Here is a 23670-nt window from a genome sequence, read left to right on the forward strand (position 1 = left end):
CCTGCATAATGTATCTCTCTGTCTCTCTCTGTCTCTCCCTCCCTCCTCCTGCTGGTCATTTCCTCCTCCCCCTCACTCGGTCTGTCCACTCCTATATCCACCTCAGCCTATCCACAGCCATGGTGATCGGCATGTGTAGCCCCTGCGATACAGTTCAGTAATGCAGGCTGATGCAACACTGACAACACACCTGTCATGCAGGGCAACCTACATGCCAGGGGCTGGAAAAATGATTTTTACCCCACCATTAGACTGCCTTGCAAAGCAAGTTGCCGTGGCAACCCAATACTGTTCCAAGACAAAACACCTTTTGTGCAGGACAATCTATATCCCAGGGGCTGAAAAAACGCGTTTTTGCCCACATCTCCATTCCTATTGGACCTAGGAGCTTCTAAACCCCATAGTGCAGATACTTGTAATATCTGCTGTTCCTGTACCAAATTCAGCTGAAATTGATCCAGTGTATTGCACGGAGGTTCCAGACACACACTCAGCTTCATATACATAACAGACAAACTTAATTTATTCATTTGTATTTTTCACTAAACAGCAGTATAACAACCCAATTTCTCTTCACGTTTGTACTTTTTCACACACCGCAGAAGGTAGTAAATCGAAATTAGACCGTTTCTCAAGTTTAACTTTAATTCCCTTCCCCAGACATATATCTCACAGCAATCAGAACAAGTTTTGCTTCACTTCTGCCTGAGCTATTCATCATTGCAGTTATGTAATTAATGTTTTCCAACGAATGCAACCCATTATCAAACATAAATGGAGAAATAACGTTAACAATAATCGCCCCAGTTTTAATTACCTGACGAAAATTTTGGGTCATGTAACTTTTTTAGCAGTTAAGACGAGCAGTCTGATGTTCTGACAGTCAGTTCGTGTCTAGTATTGTGGTGTGAAAATGTAACAACTTTAGCAGCACACTCCAGATCAGTGTTATTCCTATCTTCACATGGTGATGCCTCCATGCATCTTTGGCTTTGAGAAACAGTGTTATGCTTGGTGAACCAGCAGCCATAATTCACTCCGATGTTGAAATGTTTTCATATGGTCTTTACTACACCCTTTCCTTTATGTGCGACAGAAAGTTCTCCATTGCATAGTTCGCAATAAACAAATTCGTCGTTACTGCCATTACAGAGTACTAAAAATATGTGGGTCGTGCGGTAGCGTTCTCGCTTCCCACGCCCAGGTTCCCGAGTTCGATTCCCGGCGGGGTCAGGGATTCTCTCTGCCTCGTGAGGACTGGGTGTTGTGTTCTGTCCTTAGGTTAGTTAGGTTTAAGTAGTTCTAAGTTCTAGGGGACTGATGATCATAGATGTTAAGTCCCATAGCTCTCAGAGCTATTTGAACCATTAAAAATGTGTCCCTGTTGCAGGTTAACATTAAACATACGCTTCCTTTTGTCCATTGCTAAGCGATCACACAAAAATGCGAACAGATATAAAATTATTTAAAACGTGGAGATGAGTTAGTTGACGCATTACGAATACAGCCCGTAATGCGTTACCAAATGACTAAAAGTAGAGTGAAAAGTTGTGGCGGAATCTGGAAGGCCCCAATCCATGTCAAGTAATTGCTCAAAAGGTCAGCTAACAGAGGCACGACTGTAAGACAATGTTTAAAACGCGATGTCCAGCATATAAATTTAAAATTTAAAAAATGCACACCAATCATAAAATTCTCAAGCCTAGACATTTTGGCAACCCCAGCCATTACCCGGGACAGCACTAAAACTGAGGACTGTCTGGGTTAATCCCAGATGTCTGGTAAGCCTAGTAGTTATAGAAGAAGCGTGTGATATAAGCTGACAACTTGGTATTTTGAATGCTGATACTTCAAAATTTCCCACTCACTAAACGTGGCGGTGATTTGGAAAATGGAAAATGCAGTGACGGAAAACATTAATCGCAACACCGAGAAGAAGTGATGCGACATACACGAAAGTTGGTAGGCGTGTTTCTACACTGAAGCGCTAAAGAAACTGGTGTAGGCATGCGTATTCAAGTACAGAGATACAGTATGTACACAGGCAGAATACGGCGCTGCGATCAGCAACGCGTATGTAAGACAACAAGTGTCTGGCGCAGTTGTTGGTTCTGTTACTCCTGCTACAATGGCAGTTTTAACGTGGTGTTAACGAGAGCGAAGGGACACGGCATCTCCCAGGTAGCGATGAAGTGGAGATTTTCCCGTACGACCATTTCACGAGTGTACCGCCAATATCAGGAACCTGGTAAAACATCAAATCTCCGACGTCGCTGCGGCCGGAGAAAGATCCTGCAAGAACGGGACCAACGACGACTGAAGATAATCGTTCAACGTGACAGACGTGCAGCTCTTCCGCAGATTGCGGCAGACTTGAATGATGGGGCCATTAACAAGTGTCAGCGTGCGAACCATTCAACGAAACATAATTGGTACGAGCTTTTGGAGCCGAAGGACCACTCGTGTACTCTTGATTACTGCATGATACAAAGCTTTACGCCTCGCGTGGGCCCATGAACACCGACAATGGACTGTTGACGACAGAAAATACGTTGCCTGGTCGGACGAGTCATTTCAAATTGTATCAAGTGGATGAACGTGTATGGAGACAATCTCATGAATCCATGGACGCTGCATGTCAGCAGGGAACTGTTCAAGCTGGTGGAGGCTCTGTAATGGTTGGGCTCAAATGGCTCTGAGCACTATGGGACTTAACAGCTATGGTCATCAGTCCCCTAGAACTTAGTAATACTTAACCTAAGGACATCACACAACATCCAGCCATCACGAGACAGAGAAAATCCCTGACCCCGCCGGGAATCGAACCCGGGAACCCGGGCGTGGGAAGCGAGAACGCTACCGCACGATCACGAGCTGCGGACCGCAATGGTTGGGGCGTGTGCAGTTGGAGTGTTATGCGACCCCTGATACGTCTAGATACGACTGTGACAGGTGACACGTACGTAAGCATCCTGTTTGATCACCTGCATCCATTCATGTCTATTGTGCATTCCGACGGACTTTGGCAATTCTAGTAGAACAATGCGACACCCCACAGGTCCAGAATTGCTACAGACTGGCTCCAGGGACACTCTTCTGAGTTTAAACACTTCCGCTGACCACCAAACTCCCCGGACATTAACATTATTGTGCATATGTGGGATGCCTTGCAACGTGCTGTTCAGAAGAGATCTCCACCCCCTCGTACTCTTACGGATTTATGGACAGCCCTGCAGGATTAATGCTGTCCGTTCCCTCCAGCACTACTTCAGACGCAAGTCGTGTCCATGCCACGTCGTGTTGCGGCACTTCTGCGTGCTCGCGGGGGCCCTACACGATATTAGGCAGGTGTACCAGTTTCTTTGGCTCTTCACTGTATGTCTAGAAGATGTCTATTCAAATTTCGCACCAGTCACATAAGAGTGGAGCTTGTAGCACCTCTACACGCTGTAACGGCCGTCAACGTTAGTTACCTTTGATACTGGACGAGGTGTTTCGATGTCAATGTGGAATGCCTTTAAGGAGACAAAGACGTCATTATCAACGCCCCACTGAATTTTAACGAGGTCGTGTTATAGGGGTATGAGAAGCTGGATCTTTCTTCTGTGATACTGCAGAAAGACTTGGCAGGAATGTAGCTACTGTACATGATTAGTGGCAGCGGTATTCACAGTAATGCGCGTTCGCAGGGAGGTTCCAGACGATCACACGGCACTACCGAGAGGGAACAGCATCGTGTTCTGCGTATGGTTGTGGCGCATCGTACTTCATCTGCAGTAGCAGTCTGAGCAGCAGTTGCCACCATAGTGACACAACAGTTGTTACCAGTGTGTTACATGGAGGACAGCTCGGAGCCAAACGTTCTGTAGCGTGAATTCCACTGATCCCAAACCACCTCCATTTGCGACTTCAATGATGTCAATCGAGAGTTCATTTTCGTTAGGAGGAGACCAGTTGAGGGCCTGGAATCAACATGTCTGCGTGCTAGACACACTGGACCTACAACTGGAGTTTTGGTTGGTTGGTTGGTTGGTTGGTTGGTTGGTGGGAGGTGACTAAACAGCGAGGTCATCAGTCCCACTGGAATAGGGAAGGATGGGGAACCATCCTGGCACTTGCCTGAAGCGATTTAGGGAAATAATGGAAAACCTAAGTCAGGATGGCCAGATGCGGGTTTGAACCGTTGTCCTCCGAATGCGAGTCCAGTGTGCTATGGAGTTCTGGTCTGCGGTGCGATTTTGTATGACAAGAGGAGCACTCTCGTGGTTATTCCACGCACCCTGATTCGACCAGTTGTGTTACATTCTGGGAGGTGTTTTCCAACAGCATAATGCTCGTCCACATACCGCAGTCGTAACCCAACACGCTCTGCGGCGTGTCGACGTCATGCCTTCAATGGAGCACGCATGCGACGTCATCGGACGACATGTCCACCGCCATCCACAAATAGCATCAAGCGTCCCTATATTGACCGACCACGTGCAACAAGCATTGGATCCAAACCTGGAGTTCTGGACTGGGGTTGCGATTTCGTATGACAAGAGGAGCAATCTCGTGGTCATCGCATGCCCTCTGACTGCAAAATTGTACGTCCGTCTGGTGATTCGATTGTCCTTCTGCCATTCCAGGGGGCGTTTTCCAACACGATAACGCTCGTCCACATACCGCTGTTGTAACGTAACATTCTCTGCAGAGTCTCGACATCTTGCCTTGACCTGCTCTATCAACAGATCTGTGTCCAGTCGAGCACATATGGGACATCACCTGACCTTAACTCCAGCGCCATTCACAAACGGCATTAGCCGTCCCTGCACTGACCGATCAAGTGCAACAAGTGTAGTGGACTGTTAAGGCAGCCAGTCCACAGTGAAGTAGCCGAAAGGGCACGCGTCAACTCACGACGTCTGGCGTTAAGTCTGGAACAGGATTCGTAATGAATGTGATAAAGAAAAGAACGTAGCTACTAGAACACTTAACTTTTATATTGTCCTTTGGTATACAGCATTCTGGATGATACAAGTGAGACTCTATCTTGAGGTACATGCAACGTTACAAATGGTTAATGGCGCCTTGCTAGGTCGTAGCCATTAACTTAGCTGAAGGCTATTGTAACTGTCTCTCGGCAAATGAGAGAAAGGCTTCGTCAGTGTAGTCGCTAGCAATGTCGTCCGTACAACTGGGCGAGTGCTAGTACGTCTCTCGAGACCTGCCTTGTGGTGGCGCTCGGTCTGCGATCCTGGCAGTGGCGACACGCGGGTCCGACATGTACTAATGGACCGCGGCCGATTTAAGCTACCACCTAGCAAGTGTGGTGTTTGGCGGTGACACCACAAAAACCACCCGAGAAAGAAAAATGTGATGCATTACTTATTGCACATCACAAGCATGGGACTCCATCCCACAAACTGACATCCGCCACCTCTACAACACAATGCATGCACGTTTGCGTGGTTCCATTCAATATTGTGGCGGTTACAGCGATTATTAATGTTCCAGCATTTCACACTTGCAATGGCTTATATCGCGCTTTCGTTGACCTGTGATCTTTCGGTGTTAATCGCTTAAATACGAGGGTTGGTACTTAGTGGCAACTACTTATTCACAACCTATACAAAAGAGTTACATGTTTGCACCTTTTACTGTCCTTCAAAGTGGTCACCAGCGTTGTGTAGAACCCGTTGCCAGTGATGTGGAAGGCGTAGTATACCGTTAGCAGAGCCTGTTCTGTTGTGGTGCGAATGAAGCGGTCTACTGCCTGGCGAATCTCTGGAACAGTTCCGAAGCGAATGCCATAAAGTAGGTCCTTCATCTTCGGAATCAAATCAAAGTCAAGTCTGGGGAGTATGGTGGATGCTACGGTACTTCCCAGTCCCATCGACCGAACAGAGCAGCCACAGAATGAATTTTCACTCTGCAGCGGAGTGTGCGCTGATATGAAACTTCCTGGCAGATTAAAACTGTGTGCCGGACCGAGACTCGAACTCGCGACCTTTGCCTTACGCGGGCAAGTGCTCTACCATCTGAGCTACCGAAGCACGACTCACGCCCCGCCCTCACAACTCTACTTCTGCCAGTACCTCGTCTCCTACCTTCCAAACTTTACAGAAGCTCTCCTGCGAACCTTGCAGAACCAGCACTCCTGAAAGAAAGGATATTGCGGAGACATGGCTTAGCCATGCTTGGTCTGTATGCGCCCACGCTCTGTCGTGCAAAATGATGTGTGTGTTCCGCAAAAGTATCGCCGCTTCTTTCGCGAAGCTGGTCGCAGGTGATGCTTCAAAAACGAACAGTAATACTGTGCACTGACGCTCTGACATAGAGGAACGTAATGCGTTAGGATAACACCATCACAGTCGTACACGAGAATCACCATAACTTTTGCCGCTCCATTCGCACCATCAACAGAACAGGCTCTGCTAACGGTATACTACGCCTTCCACATCGCTGGCAATGGGTTCTACACAACGCTGGTGACCACTTTGAAGGACAGTAACAGGTGCAAACACGTAACTCTTTTGTATAGTTCCCACTATTTAAGTTCCAAAACTCGTATGTTACCTAGACTAATGTACTCCCGAAATTTCATTACAAAACATTAATTATTTTTTATATAAGAGTATACAGCCTACAGTTGCAGGTTAACTTTATCGTTTACCTATGTTTCAACGTTAGCAATAACGTCGTCTTCAGAACCTGCAAAAAGTTAATATTATGATGTGCTAGTAAATTATATTAGATATGGTCATCCTAGGATGACCATATCTAATGTAATCTAGGTCATCCTAGGATGACCATATCTAATATAATCTACTAGCACATTATATTAACTTTTAGCAGGTTCTGAAGAATGTGGTGTCACCGCCAGACACCACACTTGCTAGGTGGTAGCCTTTAAATCGGCCGCGGTCCGTTAGTATACGTCGGACCCGCGTGTCGCCACTGTCAGTAATTGCAGACCGCCGCCACGCGGCAGGTCCAGAGAGACACGTCCTAGCACTCGCCACAGTTGTACAGCCGACTTTGCTAGCGATGGTTCACTGAAAAATGACGTTCTCATTTGCCGCGACGATAGTTAGCATAGCCTTCAGCTACGTCATTTGCTACGACCTAGCAAGGCGCCTTTATCAGTTGCTATTGATCTTGTAATTCATGTATCAACAAGAGCGATGTTCACCAATTATGAATTAAAGTTAAGTATTCCAGTAGTTACTTACGTTCTTTGCTACTATAAATTCCCTTACCTGTTCCAGACCTCACGCCAGCCTGCGTGAGCTTAAACGCGTGCCTTTCGGCTTCCTCTCCTAGTGGCTTGGCTGTCTTGCCAAGTCACAACAAAGAAGACGTTATTACTAACGTTGAAACATAGGTAAACGATAAAGTAAACCTGCAACTGTAGGCTGTATATTCTTATATAAACAATATCAGTTGCTGTCGCTGCATAAAAATGTTAAAAATTATGAAATTATTTTTTTTTGTTGGGGTTTTTTTCAGAATAATGCCACCGTTGTTTTAAATAAACATGATTATGTACAAAAGATGCAACGTTTACTATCTGATTCAGCGTATCGCAGAATCGATGCTGACCCCACGAAAAGTGTTGAGAGAAAGACCAACAGCCTCCCGAAGGAAAGTGGTTTGTCGCAGGACACAATCAAGAGGCTTAACACCTATAGTGCCGTTCCCCCTAGGTTATATGGCCTTCCAAAGGTTCATAAGGAAGGGGTTCCTTTCCGTCCTATAGTGAGTAACATCGGCGCTCCGACATATCGTGTATCCAAGCATCTTGCTTCTCTGTTGAGTCCACAAGTAGGACGGTGTGAACATCATATCAGGAACTCAGCTGATTTTTTACGTCGTTTGGAGGGACTGAGGCTGAATGACTGATATTTTAGTGAGTTTCGATGTGGTCTCTCTCTTCACTCGTGTTCCTCTGTCTGATTCGTTGCGGTTAATTGAAGCCAGGTTTGCTGCTGATTTAACTAATCTCTTTAGGCATGTGTTGACATCCACTTACTTTTTATTTAATGACCAATATTACGAGCAGACAGATGGAGTTGCGATGGGTAGTCCGTTGTCTCCTGTGATCGCAAATTTATTTATGGAAGACTTCGAGGAACGTGCATTGGAGTCGGCGCCTTTAAAACCCGCCTGTTTCTTTAGATACGTTGACGATACCTTCGTTGTTTGGCCTCACGGTAGGGAGAATTTGAATGGCTTTCTAGAACATCTGAACTCGATCCACCCGAACATTCGTTTTACGATGGAGATGGAAGAGGATGGTTGCCTTCCCTTTCTCGACGTGTTGGTTAGGAGGAAGGATGATGGATCATTGGGACATGCAGTCTACAGGAAACGTACTCACACCGACTTGTACTTACAGGCTAATAGTTGTCACCATCCGGCTCAGCGTGAAGGGGTACTCCGTACCTTGGTACACAGGGCACTTGTCGTTTCTGACGCTGAGACTTTGCCAGCTGAGCTGTCCCATCTTGAAGTTACGTTTCGTCAAAATGGTTATAGTGATAGACAGATTGAACGTGCGTTGCGCTATCGACCAACTGTACATCGGGTGATTGATGATAATTCTGAGTCAACACCTAAGTCTACTGCCTTTTTGCCTTACGTAGGAAACACGTCCAATAAGATCGGTCGTATTTTACGGAAATACGATGTGAAATGTGTTTTCCGACCTCCATCTAAAATTAGAGCACTTTTGAGTTCCGTTAAGGATGATCTTGGACTGCGTAAGGCGGGTGTATATCGTACTCCTTGTAGCTGCGGCATGGCATATATTGGTCAAACTATCAGGACCGTGGAGGACAGATGTACTGAGCATAAACGGCACACACGATTACAGCAGCCAAATAGATCTGCTATTGCCGAACATTGCTTGGATACTGGTCACCCCATGTTATATAACAACACCGAGATATTGGCATGCACGTCCAGATATTGGGACAGTGTCATTAGGGAGGCAGTTGAGATTAAATTAGCGAGCAACCTCGTTAACAGGGATGGATGTTTCTGTTTAAACTCTGTTTGGAATCCGGCTCTCTCCCTTGTCAAAAAACAGAGGAACAGAGTCAATGCTGCCTCACCTGCGAATTCATAGTCTCACTATCGATAGCTCTGACTTTGGTCATCTTTGGTGGCACTAGTGTTCAGTGTGTGTGTGTGTGTGTGTGTGTGTGTGTGTGTGTGTGTGTGTGTGTGTGTGTGTGTGTGTGTGTGTGTGTTATCTTTCCTGCTTCTGTCGGAGAACCGAGGTATTAAATTTGCATGTACGCCGCCTGTCCGTTGCAGTTTGCCTTGAAAATGGCGGGGTGTTCTCCCGCCGAAATATCGGCGGTCGCTGAAAGTGTTTCCTGGCTGAATTCCCGGAAGTTATTTGAAAGTTGTATACGCCAGGAGAAACTCAGGTCTCAGTAATATCCTGTTTCTTGTTAATATCAACCTACAAGAATAAAAATTTTGTACAATGTAATATACCGAGTGTTACAACAGTAATGGTCAATATTGAGGAATAGGACAGGAACGGTCATTGAAAACAGGAAACTCGAGTAAACATGAGCTCTAAGACCCATACCTTAAGACCTATGAGCATTTTATAGTGGATGTTGTGTAACAAATCTCTCCTGCTGCAATGTCTTTGCTATCCACATTTTTCGGAGGAGGTATTATGGACCACAATAAGGAAAAAAAAAAGTCTAGTAAACGTGGACGTCAAAGTGCATTGTTTAAAAGCTATGGGAATTTGTTCAGTAGAAGAGATATTTTTCACAGTAGCGAAGATGGTCAAGTGCTTACAGATCTTAAGCTATGCATTTTATAGTCCATGTCTGAAAAACCTGTTTGTATCGAATAATCGTCATATCCCTGAATACTGACACCACGTATAAAATCATATCGTCGAGAAATGAATTGTGATCTGATGCATTTAAGCTCAAAAAGAACTGATGACGAGAATATCCATGTTCTTCTCCCGCACTTTTTGATGCTTTGCGCGGGCTTTAGTCCCTTTCGTGAGTTTCTTCGCGGATTTCAGACTCACTTTAATGTACTCAAAACTAGGCAGGATTTCTGCATTCTTGGAAAACAGCTGCTATTGCTTCTTGGCTTGGCCTTATTCTCGTTTCTTTGCCTTGCACGTACCTATCATCTTCACCCATTTTGCTTCCCAGATTGTGTTCAAAAAAGGTGTCTAACACTTTAAGAGGTGGTAGCTCATCGAAACAAGAAAAATAAGTCCAATAAACATGGGTACGTGAATGCATACGCTCTGCGATAAACACGTGTTTACAGGAGGTGTTGAACGTGGCGTCCATTCATGACATTGTGCCCCTCTCTTTCCTTCTGGCAAGCACTGAAGACGCGACCCTATAGGGTCCGTGCATCGTTGATTGGTGTAGCGTAGACCAGTTCTTTCTAGTGTCCCCAGAACAAAAAGTCTAGGGGATTGAGGTCTTGGGGACGAGCAGGCCAAGGTGTGCCTCCGCCCAACCAATCAAAGAGAATAGGCTTATTCGATATTTCTAGAATTGCGCAAGGCATTTAACACGGTGACCCGTCGCAGGCTGTTAACGAAGATACGAGCATTTTCCTTAGTAACAGAAGCCAGTATGTTGTCCCTGACGGTCAATGTTCGTAAGAGACAAGACATCGTCAGGAGCGCCCCAGGGAAGTGTCTTACACCGCTGTTGTACTGTATATACAGGGTGGTCCATTGATCGTGACCAGGCCAAATATCTCACGAAATAAGCGTCAAACGAAAAAACTACAAAGAACGAAAATTGTCTAGCTTGAAGGGGGAAACCAGATGGCGCTATGGTTGGTCCGCTAGACGGCGCTGCCATAGGTCAAACGGATATCAACTGCGTTTTTTTAAATAGGAACCCCCATTTTTATTTCATATTCGCATAGTAAGTCAATAAATATGTATGTTTCATTTGGACCACTTTTTTCGCTTTGTGATAGATGGCGCTGTGATAGTCACAAACATATGGCTCACAATTTTAGACGAACAGTTGGTAACAGGTAGGTTTTTTAAATTAAAATACAGAACGTAGGTACGTTTGAACTGTTGTTCCAGCGTGATACTTGTACCTGTGTGAACTTATCATTTCAGTCAAGGTTACTAAATAATAAGGTTGGGCAGTAAGCGCTCTGCTCTGCCATTGGCTGGCCTAGTGACGTCAGCGTGGAAGCAAGCGCTCACAAGCAGACGACACGGCATGCGCGTTTACGTCAAGTTTTTGGCGGAAGATTTTGTTCATACCAGAAATGAGATGTCTAAACTGCTTTTCTGCTGCTAAAATATTACAGTTAAAACTGATGAGTTATATTCTTTCGCAGCTTATGCCTCACACATCGGTAAAATGTCAGATCACAACCACACTGACACACACATGATATTCGAAACCTAGGCTCAAATAAAACAGGAACTATTCATTTAATCGCATTACTTAAGAGCTCGAAGTTGCACACACTTGTTTGTAAGAACAGCATTCCTTCTTTCTAAAGCCGCTATAGTATTCATCAAAGTAACTTTATCTGTGTCTCAAAAAAAAAAAAAACTGTCATCTGTACATGTGCTCTTATTATGATGTTTCTTATTTGGTGACAGCTTTTCCAGAGTTTCCAGAGATCTCTTATGTAGTTCTCGTTTCTTATACCGTTTGGTTCTGTCTTCTGTTGCGGGCGACACATTGACAGTCGCACTACTGCACGGCAAATTGCACGAAGGAACTGCATCTGGCTTGAGCATTCTTTTTCCGGGCAAATTAAGCAATTCAGACTGTAAATCCCTTAAGTAATCTGTTTCTACGAAATGGCGAGAACATATTCTTGCATGCGCAACATTTACACTGTCTTTCCCTCAACATTTCGACAACCATAGTTTTTGTAATGTTTCATTACGCGGGAAACTGTGATACATTACGTCAGTTCCCTTTGTGCTCCGGTTGTAGGAAAAACAGCCCGTAACAGCACAGCCTGGCATTGTAAAAATTAATTTTCTCACTCACTTGTAGATTCTCCAATAAGAATTTCACAGGACGAACCATAAACTATAGAGCTCGCGAACACAATGTTGATCCCGCTGTCCACTATCGTTAACTATTTCAGTTCCGAATCAAATATTAATTACAGCAAAAACCGTTAACACTCCCGAATTCCGAATGTTCCCGCTGTTGACTGAGTACCTCAGAAGAAAGAACTCAATCAAGATACTCCTTCAAACACAAAACAACGCAAGAAAAACAATCACACACAATTCGAACTGTGTACTGTTTGGCACAGCTGCTTCCACCGTGACGTCACGCGCACAACTGAGAAAACACGTGGCTTTCTGCGCATAGCTTTCTGCGCCCCCCTGATCATTTCTGAGATCGCATGCTGTTACAGCGTGATTACCTGTAAATACCACATTAATGCAATAAGTGCTCAAAATGATGTCCGTCAACCGCAATGCATTTGGCAATACGTGTAACGACATTCCTCTCAACAGCGAGTAGTTCGCCTTGCGTAACGTTCGCACATGCAGTGACAATGCGCTGGCGCATGTTGTCAGACGTTGTGGGTGGATCACGATACCAAATAGCCTTCAACTTTCTCCACAGAAAGAAATCCGGGGACGTCAGATCCGGTGAACGTGCGGGCCACGGTATGGTGCTTCGACGACCAATCCACCTGTCATCAAATACGCTATTCAATACCGCTTCAACCGCACACGAGCTATGTGCCGGACATCCATCATGTTGGAACTACATCGCCATTCTGTCATGCAGTGAAACGTCTTGTGGCAACATCGGTGGAACATTACGTAGGAAATCGGCATACATTCCACCATTTAGATTTGCATCGATAAAATGGGGGCCAATTATCCTTCCTCCCATAATGCCGCACCATACATTAACCCGACAAGGTCGCTGATGTTCCACTTGTCGCACCCATTGTGGATTATCCGTTGCCCAATAGTGCATATTATGCCGGTTTACGTTACCACTGTTGGTGAATGACGCTTCGTCGCTAAATAGAACGCGTGCAAAAAATCTGTGATAATTTCTCTTGTACCCAGTTGCAGAATTGTACACAACGTTCAAAGTCGTCGCCATGCAATTCCTGGTGCATAGAGATATGGTACGGGTGCAATCGATGTTGATGTAGCATTCTCAACACCGACGTCTTTGAGGTTCCCGATTCTCGCGCAATTTGTCTGCTACTGATGTGCGGATTAGCCGCGATAGTAGCTAAAACACGTACTTGGGCATCATCATTTGTTGCAGGTCGTTGTTGACGTTTCACATGTGGCTGAACACTTCCTGTTTACTTAAATAACGTAACTATCCTGAGAACGGTCCGGACACTTGGATAATGTCGTCCAGGATACCGAGCAGCATACATAGCACACACCCGTTGGGCATTTTGATCACAATAGCCATACATCAACACGACATCGACCTTTCCGCAATCGGTGAACGGTCCATTTTAGCACGGGTAATGTATCACGAAGCAAATACCGTCCGCACTGGCGGAATGTTACATGATACCACGTACTTATACGTTTGTGACTATTACAGCGCCATCTATCACAAAGCGAAAAAAGTGGTCCAACTAAAACATTCATATTTCTTTACGTACTACGCGAGTATGTAATAAAAATGGGGGTTCCTATTTTAAATAAACGCAATTGATATCCGTTTGACCTATGGCAGCGCCATCTAGCGGGCCAACCATAGCGCCATCTGGTTTCCCTTTCATGCTAGACAAGCTTCGTTCTTTGTAGTTTTTTCGTTTCGCGCTTATTTAGTGAGATATTTAGCCACATCACGATCAATGGACCACCCTGTATACATAAATGGTTCGGTGGACAGGGTGGGCAGCAATTTGTGTTTGTCTGCTGATGATGCTGTGGTGTACAGTGAGTTGAATGGCTGTAGGAAGATACAAGGCGGCTTACACAAAACATCTAGTTGGTGTGATGAAAGGGAGCTAGCTCTAAATGTGTAATAATGTAAGTTAATGCTGATGAGAAGGAAGAACAAACCTGTAATGTTCGTATACAGTATTACTAGGGACGTGCTTGACACAGTCAAGTCGCTTAAGGGGAGACAGTACGTGAAATTCTTTGAAATTTGACATTTTCTGTTTTTTACTCCAGAATGTACTTTGGGCTTTCCTGAACATTTTCGTATATAATACATTAAAATCAGACAATTGTGAGCCCTTCAAATAATATTTTGAATGTTGACGTGTGACTTCCCGGCTATGCATATAGTGGCACAGTTGAACAGTCATATCTTGGGAACTACACAGTCTAGAAGGCTGTGAATTGCTTTGTTTTGTGCCTACTGCTACGTCTCAGAAGTTGGCATTACGAATAAACAAATCAGTCCTTTGTTCCTGATGTTAGGTTTCGAAGAAACTCGTGTGATTATCGGCTATTTTTGTAATAAGCTAACGTCTGCTGGTTTTTATACGCAAATAAGATGACTAACCGTAAAAGTAACTTCAAGAAAACGAATATTTAGAGAAGATTAAAAGAACTGTGCAGAGAAGTTTCTTGCATCCGAATATCAACCGATGAAAAGTCATGTCATGCTTTGTGTCCACCTCCACCAAACACATGGTGTAAATATAGGCAAGCTGAATTTTCTGGCACCCCGCATTAATTTACACATAAACATTCTCTTCCTTTGGCAGTAATGTAGGCAATCAAACCTGATTACAGAGATTTGGCAAATCCTGAGCTGCTGCAGAAATGTTTACATGGGAAGACCCAGAATGTAACTGAGTCCTTCAATAACGTTGTGTGGCGTCGTGTGCCTAAAAATGTATTTGTTGGCCTTACGACTCTAAAGTTAGCAGTGTCTGATGCTGTAATAACTTTTAATGGTGGAAACTATGAAAGACTTAATGTTCTGGAAAAGTTAGGGGTAGGATTTGGACAGAACATAGCTAAAGGACTGCCGGAACTGGATGAGCTTCGTGTACGTGATGCAGAATTAGCTGCTCAGCAAATGACAAAAGAAGCAAGAAAGAAAAGCACTGGGCTGTTACGACACTGAAGAAGATACAGACTATGCGCCAGGGCAATTCTAGTGCATAAAAAACGCAGAAATGTAAGTCTGTGTAAGAATTTGTAATAAAAAATGTTTTAAACCTCAACATCTCTGAACTACATTGTTTGCAATCACGTAACATTCCGCCAGTGCGGACGGTATTTGCTACGTGGTACATTACCCGTGCTAAAATGGACCGTTCACCGATTGCGGAAAGGTCGATGTCGTGTTGATGTGTGGCTATTGTGATTAAAATGCCCAACGGGCGTGTGCTATTATGCTGCTCGGTATCCTGGACGACATCATCCAAGTGTCCGGACCGTTCGCCGGATAGTTACGTTATTTAAGGAAACAGGAAGTGTTAAGCCACATGTGAAACGTCAACCACGACCTGCAATAAATGATGATACCCAACTAGGTGTTTCAGCTGCTGTCGCGGCTAATCCGCACATCAGTAGCAGACAAATTGCGCGAGAATCGGGAACCTCAAAGACGTCGGTGTTGAGAATGCTACATCAACATCGATTGCACCCGTACCATATCTCTATGCACCAGGATTTGCATGGCGACGACTTTGAACGTTGTGTACAATTCTGCAACTGGGTACAAGAGAAATTACGTGACTATGACAGATTTTTTGCACGCGTTCTATTTAGCGACGAAGCGTCATTCACCAACAGTGGTAACGTAAACCGGCATAATATGCACTGTTGGGCAACGGATAATCCACGATGGGTACGACAAGTGGAACATCAGCTACCTTGGCGGGTTAATGTATGGTGCGGCATTATGGGAGGAAGGATAATTGGCCCCCATTTTATCGATAGCAATCTAAATGGTGCAATGTATGCTGATTTCCTACGTAATGTTCGACCGATGTTGCTACAAGATGTTTCACTGCACGACCGAATGGCGATGTACTCCCAACATGATGGATGTCCGGCACATAGCTCACGTGCGTTTGAAGCGGTATTGAATAGCGTACTAATGGTAGAGACATGAAATTTTGACAGCATGTGAAGTGTGAGATTCGACAGATATGGAACTAGAATAAATAAAATATCCTAAGTTGTTGTTTTTTATGTTCATTTATTTACAAAATTCTGTCAAAAATTCAGTGTTTGAAAAAAAAAGATAACATGCCGCAGAATACAATTTTAGTAATAATTGTAGTTCGGTGTATATAGATAGGTGCATTTAGTAATGCCGGCCGGTGTGGTCTAGCGGTTCTAGGCGCTTCAGTCTGGAACCGCGTGACCGCTACGGTCGCAGGTTCGAATCCTGCCTCGGGCATGGATGTGTGTGAAGTCCTTAGGTTAGTTACGTTTAAGTAGTTCTAAGTTCTAGGGGACTGATGACCTGAGATGTTAAGTCTGATAGTGCTGAGAGCTATTTGAACCATTTGAACCATTCAGTAATTATGGAAAATTGTAAGTTGGTGTCTTAAAAAGTTTCCAAGATAATGTGTCACAAAACTCGATAATTTGACATTGGCAGCATAGGACATACAGTGTCCCCTTAACTATCTGGGCTTAACGTTGCAAAGAGACGTGGAATGGAATGAGCATGTGAGAGCTGCGGTAGGCAAGGCGGATGGTCAACTGCGATTAATTAGGAGAATTTCAGAAAATAGTTGTTCACCTGTATAGGAGACTGGATATAGGACGCTGGTGCAACCTATTCTTGAGTACTGCTCGAGTGTTTGGGGGTCCGTACCAGGTCGGACTGAAGGAAGACATTGAACCAATTCAGGGGCAGGCTGCTGGATTTGTTATCAGTAGTTTGCAGCAACACGTAGCTCTTACGGAGATGATTCGGGAACTCAAATGGGAATCCCTGGAAGAAGGCTACGTTCTTTTCGAAGAACAATGTGAGGAAATTTAGAGAACCGGCATTTGAAGGTGAGTGCCCAATCATGCTATTGCCGTCAACATATACAGGCCATTAAAATTGCTACACCACGAAGATGACGTGCTACAGACGCGAACTTTAACCGACGGGAAGAAGATGCTGTGATATGCAAGTGATCAGCTTTTCAGAACATTCACACAAGGCTGGCACCGATGGTGACACCCACAACGCGGTGACACGAGGAAAGTTTCCAACCGATTTCTCATACACAAACAGCAGTTGACCGGCGTTGCCTGGTAAAACGTTGTTGTGATGCCTCGTGTAAGGAGGAGAAATGCGTACCATCACCTTTCCGACTTTGATAAAGGTCGGATTGTAGTCTATCGCGATTACGGTTTATCGTATCGCGACATTGCTGCTCGCATTGGTCGAGATCCAATGACTGTTAGCAGAATATGGAATCGGTGGGTTCAGGAGGGTAATAAGGAACGCCGTGCTGGATCCCAACGGCCTCGTATCACTAGCAGTCGAGATGACAGGCATCTTACCCGCAAGGCTGTAACGGATCGTGCAGCCACGTCTCGATCCCTGAGTCAACAGGTGGGGACGTTTGCAAGACAACAACCATCTGAACGAACAGTTCGACGACGTTTGCAGCAGCATGGACTATCAGCTCGGAGGCGATGGCTGCGGTTACCCTTGACGCTGCATCACAGACAGCAGCGCCTGCGATGGTGTACTCACAACGACGAACCTGGGTGCACGAATGGCAAAATGTCATTTTTTCGAATGAATCTAGGTTCTGTTTACAGCATCATGATGGTCGCATCCGTGTTTGGCGACATCGCGGTGAACGCACATTGGAAGCGTGTATTCCTCATCGCCATACTGGTGTATCACGCGGCGTGATGGTATGGGGTGCCATTGGTTACACGTCTCGGTCACCTCTTGTTCGCATTGACGGCACTTTGAAGAGTGGACGTTACATTTCAGATGTGTTACGACCCGTGTCTCTACCCTTTCTTTCGATCCCTGTGAAACCCTACATTTTATCAGGATAACGACCGCATGTTGCAGGGCGTGTACGGGACTTTCTGGATACAGAAAATGTTCGACTGCTGCCCTGGTCAGCACATTCTCCAGATCTCTCACCAATTGAAAACGTCTGGTCAATGGTGGCCGAGCAACTGGCTCGTCGCAATACGCCAGTCACTACTCTTGATGAACTGTGGTATCGTGTTCAAGCTGCATGGGCAGCTGTACCTGTACACGCCATCCAAGCTCTGTTTGACTCAATGCCCAGGAGTATCAAGGCTGTTATTACGGCCAGAGGTGGTGGTTCTGGGTACTGGTTTCTCAGGATCTATGCACCCGTTTATCATCTGCATTTCTTCTTTGTGTAGTCATTTTAATGGCCAGTTGTGTTCTTCTGTAACGCCCTGCAATCTCATCTTATCTTCGTGGTCCCTATGGGAAAGAATATGGTGCTGGCAACAATGACCGAGCAGTTTGCCTCGAATACAAGGGTTGAAAAAACATGTGGAAACACGGCGAGAAACACCTGTTTGAATGCTAGCTAGATGCTAGCCAAGGCTGTAGATTGCGCTGTTGTAGCTGACCAAGAATGTCAGCTGTGCAGTGTCCTCAGTACGCTGCAAGTTTCACAACAGTATTCTGTGAGGTTGTGAGTGCGTTACGTCGGAGATAAGTAAATTCTGACGTGAGGGAACTGTTGGTGGTGCAAGGTATCCGAAGTGTTAAGGCGATCCAAGAGGCATCGTTTCGAGTTATACTGCATAAAGGAAAAACGGAGAAACATCATCCCCTAGGACACAACGCGGACCAAATAGTGTGTTGAGTGATCGAGAGGCCGACAGCTGAAAGTCACTTGAGAACTGAATGTCGCACTCGCCAATCGTGTGAGCATCAAAAGACGGAGGAAACTCCGTAAGCTGGGAATTCGAGGGTGTGCAGGAATTACAAAACCACACTTCAGTAATGCAAATGCTCATAACAGGAAAACGTGATACCGAAGCTATCCATAAAACATGGACTGTGAAGCAATGGAAGAATCTAATACGTTCGGATGAGTCTTGTTTTACATTGTTCACAACTTCTGGTCGAGTTTATGTCCCAAGACTAAATCATGGCGGCGGTTCGGTGATGATTTGGGTAGTCATATCGTGGTTTTCCATGGGCCCAGTGGGTACTCTGCAACGTCGAATTGCTACAGAGGGTTATGTGACCATTTTTGGCTGATCAAGTCCATCCCACTGTTCAGTGTGTTTTCCAATGGTATTGGAGCGTTCTACATTTACGTCTACATCTACATAGATACTCAGCAAATCACATTTAAGAGCCTGGCAGAGGATTCATCGAACCACCTTCACATTTCTCTGTTATTCCGATCTCGTATAGCGCACGGAAAGAACGAACACCTACATCTTTCCGTACGAGCTCTGATTTCCCTTATTTCATCGTGGTGATCGTTTCTCCCTACGTAGGTCGGTGTCAACAAAATATTTTGGCGTTCGGAGGAGAAAGTTGGTGATTGGAATTTCGTGAGAAGATTCCATCGCAACGAAAAACGCCTTTCTTTTAATGATGTCCAGGCCAAATCCTGTATCTTTTCTGTGACACTCTCTCCCATATTTCGCGATAATACAAAACGTGCTGCCCTTCTTTGACCTTTTTCGATGTACTCCGTCAGTCCTATCTGGTAAGGATCCCACACCGCACAGCAATATTCTAAAAGACGACGGGCAAGCGTAGTGTAGGTAGTAAATCTGTTACATTTTCTAAGTGTCCTGCCAGTAAGACGCAGTCTTTGGTTAGCCTTCCCCACAACATTTTCTGTGTGTTCTTTCCAATTTAAGTTGTTCGTAATTGCAATACCTAGGTATTTAGTTGATTTACAGCCTTTAGATTTGACCGATTCATCATGTAACCGAAGTTTAACGAACTCCTTTTAGCACTCATACACGACAGGGCTCTGTTCCCACAGCTCTCACCGTCGAGAACTTTTATTGTGAGTACGAGGATGAATTTTAGCATCTCCCCTGGTCACGACAGTCACCAAACCTTAACGTTATTGAGCCTTTGTTGCCAATTTTGGACTGAACTGTGCGCCGTCGCTATTTATTACCTCGATCTTCGTTAGCCGACCCTTGCCACTTTCTTGGAGGAAGAATGGTAGAAGATTCCACTGAAAACCATACAGTTCCTGTTTTTATCCATTCCGAGACGACTGGAAGCTGGTTTGAATGTCAACGGGTTTCTTACACCGTATTAGACATGGTAATGGGCTGTGTTTGTCGTGTTTCCTTATTTTCGTCTAGCTGTGCATTTTCCTCTAATTTTACCCCGAGCATTTCCATTGCACTTCCGTAAGGGGTTTAGTGATCAGTTACGAAAATAGCTGTGCGTGTCTGAATTCATTCATTGTTCGTCCCCGTGCTTGCTTAACGATGACGCCAAATGCTTTAGCAGTAATCCATAGTAAAGTCGACGCTTGCATCATAACAGAAGCATTCAACTTTTCTGTCGAATGTAACATCTCCTTTACACTTCTCTACTACTGAACTCACACGTCTGTATCATTTCTTAGTGTTACGTCTTCGTGTTACCACTGATCTTGCAGTCGGGTCCTGTCTTTGTGTCGGAACTGGATGCACAGTTAAAAAAAGTCTCTAATAAGCACGCCTAGTAGAAATACAGCCACACACATCTGCGATACCATATGGCCTATTCATCAGCGATTATAACTACGCAAACAGGATCCCAACATTATCGATATTAAGTATGTTGCCTTGAAATTTTATGACTGTTTCGAAGCTGTGTGTGGGCAAAACTGCTAGTTATTAAAACAAATTGGCCACCCAGTCTTCTATCAGCAGTACTTAAATCTTGAGAGGTCGCTTATTCAATTGGTTGGTTGGTTGGTGGGTTAAGATATTTGTTGTTTATTTTCCTCCATTTTGTTAGTTTTCTTTATTTTTATTCCTTTATTGATTTTTTCTCTCTTCTCCGTTTTATTTTTCTTGTTGTTACACCCTTGTGTACTTCTTCCAGATGTTTATTTGTCCTTTTATGTTTTTGTCATTTTTTTTGTTTTGTGTGTTTCTGTCGTTTTTCTTTGTTGTTCATTTAGATTTTCTGATTTCTATATTTTTCATTTTTTGTTTATGTATTGTTTGTGCTCTTTTTACTTGTGTGGTTCAAATGGTTCAAATGGCTCTCAGCACTATGGGACTTAACAGCTGTGGTCATCAGTCCCATAGAACTTAGAACTACTTAAACCTAACTAACCTAAGGACATCACACACATCCATGCCCGAGGCAGGATTCGAACCTGCGACGGTAGCAGTTGCGCGGTTCCGGACTGAGCGCCTAGAACCGCTAGACCACCGCGGCCGGCTTACTTGTGTGTTGTTTTCTTCTATTGAGTTGCTTTCGTGGTGTGTTTTTCGTTTGTGGTTCAAATGGCTCTGAGCACTATGGGACTCAACTGCTGAGGTCATTAGTCCCCTAGAACTTAGAACTAGTTAAACCTAACTAACCTAAGGACATCACAAACGTCCATGCCCGAGGCAGGATTCGAACCTGCGACCGTAGCGGTCTTGCGGTTCCAGACTGCAGCGCCTTTAACCGCACGGCCACTTCGGCCGGCTTTTCGTTTGTGTGTTGTTTTTTGTGTTGCTTCGTTGTTGTTCTATTGCTTTATAGTTTGTGTATTGCTTTCTTGCTTTTGTGTTGTACAGGGTCACCTAAAAGTTCGTTAACATTTGGAAATGCACAAATTCACGGAATAATGCAGCTGGGTTTATTGAAACAAAGAACAAGCCCAAAAACTGGTCAACAGATGGCACTGGGCAGCAACACGTCAGTGACGTCACACGAGAATCGTGTATAAAACGAGCTACAATGACAGGAGGAGTCTTCCGGCCGCACATGGGGTCTGGACCCCTCTACCATCCTCCACACCTATAAATCCCTCATCCGCCCCATCCTCTGTTATGCCCATCCCACCTGGATCGCCGCCCCTCCTACCTTCTACAAATCCCTTCTAATCCTGGAACGCCATGCACTCCGCCTCGCCTATCGCATCCGCCTCCCATACCCCATGCGGATCCTCTGTGACTTAATTCCTTTCCCACACCTCCTCCTCTTCCTTAAGCGGGTACAGATCCTTTACACCTCCCATAAACTTTATTCCCCTCCCCTACTTGTCTCTGCCAGCCTTTCCCACCCCCATCTGCTGCCGCACCTGTACACCCGCATCCCACCCACACTCCATCTTACCACACTGCATACCCTTCCCCAAGGTGGCTTCCGCCAACTTCCCCTCCCGGATGATGCCCTCCTCCCCTCCATCTACCCCTAATACCAACTTTGATCCTCCCTCCCTCCTCCTGTGTCTTGTTCCTATGGGCACCCTCCTTCCCTTCTCACTTCCTCCCTCCCTCTCCTCCCCCCTCCCCAGGCTTCCACCCCCCATACCCTCTCCCCATCCCCTTCCTTTCTTCTCTCCACCTGGCATCCTTCCGACCCTCCTGTATCTCCCTGTGGCAACTCCCACCTTTTTGTCGTATAACAGTGTGTTGATAGTGCGCCGAAGATCGCCATCATTGTGTTAGTGTTCTCTTCATCTTACAAGGGGAGGCCGCCAATTGTGAAATTCAGATTCGATTCATACTGCGCATAATAAAAGCTCATGGCCAGAGGTGTAATGTGGCAAACCACCAAGATGCACTTCTTAGCCGTTGTCGAGATAATCGACAGTTAAAAGAAACCGTTGCGGTGAAATACTCTCTACGATTAATAATTTTCTACAGCGTCGTGGCGCAGCGGTAAGCGCTCGGGTTCGTAATCCGAAAGTCGCCGGATCGAATCTCGCGCCATGCAACCCTTTTTTTGTATTTGTTTTTGTAATATATATATATAATTCCCGGCAATCAATTACAACAATTATGCATATAATAAGTTGTTGAAAGTCGTTTGTCGTGCAAAAACTGGCGACTTCGAACATCATTATGTTTTCCGCAAACGAAGTCCTATTTCACAAATGTAATTAATTGTCTTCATAATGTTAACCACGTATAGTTAACGGAAGACGTAGAAACGGTATTCCGAAACGAATACGTATAGCGTAAGTCAAATGTTCGAATTAGAGTAGAGACCCGACGAACACAAATTTGCTGCGGCATGTATGAAATATAAACTCCGTTATTCGCTCGTTACACTTGAAGGACACATGTTGAATGGGCCGAAACGAGCCGCCGCATAACAGCGTAGTTGCCTGCTAACTTCGAAAGAAGGTAGATGCGGTCCCTAGCGCAACTTATAACATCGTCGAAAATCAGTGCGGACGGGAGAGCTTTGGTACACCCTGTTAAAAAAACGTAAAAATGGAGGCGGTACAATTGGAGAGCGATCCGCCTTCACCAGTATGCATAAGCAATTCATTAATAGTGTATATATATATATATATATATATATATATATATATATATATATATATATATATATATATATATTTGAATTACAAAAAAACTAATAATAAAAAATGCATGGCGCGAGATTCGATCCGGCGACTTTCGGATTACGAACCCGAGCTCTTACCGCTGCGCTATGACGCTGTAGAAAAATCATTCATCATAGAGAGTATTTCACCGCAACGGTTTCTTTTAACTGTCGATTTTCTCGACAGGTGCTTTGCCACATTACACCTCTGGCCATGAGCTTTTCTTATGCGCAGTAT

At 44.8% G+C, this 23670-nt stretch overlaps 1 protein-coding gene across 2 annotated transcripts in view; it reads left to right on the forward strand.

Moving 5' to 3' along the window:
* Window positions 1-23670, forward strand: part of LOC126215276 (epidermal growth factor-like protein) — a 188235-nt gene that overhangs the window by 161819 nt on the left and 2746 nt on the right. The gene's annotated exons all lie outside the window — the stretch shown is intronic.

The sequence above is a fragment of the Schistocerca nitens genome, chromosome 12 (assembly GCF_023898315.1).
Source record: "Schistocerca nitens isolate TAMUIC-IGC-003100 chromosome 12, iqSchNite1.1, whole genome shotgun sequence".
In the NCBI taxonomy this organism is placed as follows: domain Eukaryota; kingdom Metazoa; phylum Arthropoda; class Insecta; order Orthoptera; family Acrididae; genus Schistocerca; species Schistocerca nitens.